Below are 3,435 nucleotides of genomic sequence, written 5' to 3'. Positions count from 1 at the left end.
AATAAAAGTACAATGAGGCATTATTGTAGAATCGGTTCACATTCCCTTTTCTCCCATCAGCTCCAGGTCTGTTGCCCCTTTCCTGCAGAACATGAGAAAAATATTTTATTCAACTTATCTAAAAAATTTAAACCTATGTTATAAATGTTTAAATGAGGTTATTTTCTATAAGTAAATGAAGGTAAGGTAAATGAACTTGCCCATTCTGTGAACTAAAGCCATAAAATCATAGTTGAACTCACCCATTAGACCAGAGGGTAACTGGCTAAAGAAGCAATGCCACATTGGTTGTTCTTATTCCTGGACATAAAGATGTAGCCTTTTTCACCCCATCCCAGACCCCAGCTAAAATCACAGCAGTGTTTAGTTGTTTTGTGTTTCAACCATGTTCTATTTTATTATTATTATTATTATTATTAATCATTTTTGTTTCGTTGTCTTGTGATTTTTTTTCTTAACCTGTTCTTAACAAGCCAGTAGTCCTCTCCATTCTGAGTTCCATAACCAACAGCCAGGACAGCATGATTTAAATTAGAGCTGCTGCAAAAAGGCTCATCGTAGACACCTAGAAAAATTAATTATTAAATTAGCTCGTCTATTAATTAGCTAGCAAATTCATAATTAAAAGCTGAAAGCTTAAGGTTAAACCACTGAACATGCTGTTTTAGTCTTTAGTATCTTTCTGGGCCTTCGAAAGTGTACATTAACTTGCTGTCAATGGAGGCCTCACTGAGCCATCAGATTTTATCAAAAATATCTTAATTTGTGTTGTGAAGATGAACGAAGGTCTTACCGGTTTAGAACGACATGAGGGAGAGTAAATGACAGTATTTAAAGAGTTAGTTCACCCAAAAATGAAAGTTCTAACACCTCAAAAATAGGTGATGACGAGGTGATAGCAGCTTTCAGCTTTATGAATCTGGTAATCACCTGTGTCCAGCATCGATAGCAACAGACACAGGGCCAATTGTAGCAACAGCCTCCTGCAGTGCAGCTTCATCCCTACTGGGGACATTGACATATCCTGTGCAAAATGCACCAACAGTGCTCGGGTTGAAACGACACAGATCATCCTGTTTGGAGAATATTGATGAATTAAAATAAAAAAAAAAAAAAAATATTAAAAACCTCAGCTAAAGCTTTACAATTGTTTTCTCTCTCTCTCTCCCTCTCTCTCTCTCTCTCTCTCTCTCAAACATTGTTGGGACTCACCTGACCCTCATACGGGTAGGACTCCTCTGTATCCAGACCATTATTGACTTTGATGTACAGGAATGTCTGGTCCATTAGTCCACCGTTACAGCCCATGTTCCCAAAAAGACGAGAACAATCCACCAGCTGCTGTTCACTTAAGGACACCAGTTTTCCTGTCTTCCTGAATGTCTGACCCTCCAGAGAACCAGTCTGAGAGACAAAAGAGGGATGAATAGCAGCAGAGAAGTAAGAATGCTGAACTGGTATGGCAAGCCGTTTTAGCTTAAAATGTTCCCAGCATTTCTCATCAAGTAAGAATTAAGATTGAGAGCTCTACAAATCCATTTTTAGTAACAATTACAATTGGAGTGCTTTGTAATTAAATTTGTACTAGTAAGAATTCCAATTAAAGAGCTCACCAATTAATTCACAGAGCTCTGCAATTATACATATTTAATGTCTTTTTTTTTTTTACTTGTAAAAATGTAATTTGAGAGCTCTGTAATTAGAATTCTTAATAGTAAAATTGAATAAAAGCTCTCTAGTTGTAATTGTTACTATTGAATTGTAGAGCTCTAAAAATTTAGAGAGTTCTCTAAATGTTATTTTTACTTGTAAGAATTCAACCGTAGAGCTGTCTAGCTGGAATTTTTACTAGTAAAATTTGATTCTAGAGCTCTGTATTTAAAAGTGTAAGGAAGTCAATGGAGACGAATGACTATTAAAAATAATTTGTAGAGCTTTCTTATTGAAAATGTTACTAGTTAGAATTAATGATAACACTGTTTACAGTGTCATTGTTTCATAATAACTCTAAATTATGCATAATTACATGCAACTAAGCATAAACCAAACCCTAACCCTGTAGTTACTTAATATCACTTATAACTTAAATTGAGCAGCTTAAAACAGCTTGCCTTAAAACTGGACTTGGACTGTTTAAGCATTTGCCATAGAAGATCTGTTTTTTAAAGACAAATGTGAGTCTTACTGCACTGAAGGCCCAGCATGATCCACATTGCTTCTGGTCTTTAACACCAGTCACATAGCCCTTGTCCCTCCAGTCAACGGTATTGGGCAGCACAACACTATCTGTCAGCCGCAAGAATGTAGAGCCACCACGGGCCTTGGTGTTGTTCATGGAGCCCATGCATCCATGGAACACCACCTGTCTGTATTCCTCATTGCTCTGAGAGAGAGAAGAAATATGATGAATCAGTAAAATAGAAAAAAATAAATCAATATTTAAAAAAAAAAAAAATTAATGTGTGTATATATATATATATATATATATATATATATATATATATATATATATATATATATATATATATATATATATATAATTTTTTTTTTACCATGTCAGCAAAGTATGTCATGCCAAGCCTGTAGGATCTGATGCCCTGATCTGCTATCATGTTGTGGACCAAAACCAGTTTGCGATTGGACAACCAGGTCATCTTACGTTGAGACTCTTCCTCAGTAGAACTGTAGCTCTTACCTGAGGTACATGAGAGAAGTTGACGATGAATTGTGTTTTAAACAGCATTAACTTGTATGTTCTGCAAAAATAAAAAAATAAAAAATAAAAAATAAATGTTTGCTGTTTTTATTACACAAAAGGTTCTTTATTGGAAAAAGTTTCTTTAGATTATTAAAATGTTCTTCAAACTAAGGAAAAAAAGGGTTCCTTTAAGAACTGTTCACTGAAAAGGTTCTCTTACCATATCTCATTTTCCATGTGTGGAACTCAATGTCCTCCAGAGAAAGACTGGCAGCACTGGCAACAGCCAGAACAGCAGCAGCAGTGACCAAAAGCCTCATCCTGCACAGTGAAAGAGATGAGACAAGTGTGAGGGCAGACTGAGGTGCGCAAGTTGAAAAAGAACTGACTGCTGAACGTCACTGATCATTTCTTCTCTGACACTCCCACACATTTTCTCAGTATAGTTCCATATGTCTGAAATGTGGTTAAACCTGAGTTTGCGAGTACTTACTTGAGGTGGCATATATAGATAATATCCTTGATGTCAGTCACCTGCGAGTCAGTGTTTGTGAGAATGAAGGTCAGAGTTTGTATAAGAGTCTTTAAGGTGATGATACACGGGGCAACTTTTTGAACAATGTTGGGCCCTTTCCCATTGAGAATGGGCAACAAATTTCTATCTGGATCCTTTAGATTGAAATTTGTTGCCCATTCTCAATGGGAAAGTGACCAAGCAACTTTGCCTGGCAGCATTG

At 36.2% G+C, this 3,435-nt stretch overlaps 1 pseudogene; it reads right to left on the bottom strand.

The window, feature by feature from the left end:
* Positions 1-245: 245 nt before the first annotated feature.
* On the bottom strand, positions 246-3,018 carry LOC137031546 (cathepsin L-like; annotated as a pseudogene).
* Positions 3,019-3,435: the final 417 nt, after the last annotated feature.

This window comes from Chanodichthys erythropterus, chromosome 12 (assembly GCF_024489055.1).
Source record: "Chanodichthys erythropterus isolate Z2021 chromosome 12, ASM2448905v1, whole genome shotgun sequence".
NCBI classification, from domain to species: domain Eukaryota; kingdom Metazoa; phylum Chordata; class Actinopteri; order Cypriniformes; family Xenocyprididae; genus Chanodichthys; species Chanodichthys erythropterus.
This window is presented reverse-complemented; position numbering and strand designations above follow the sequence as displayed.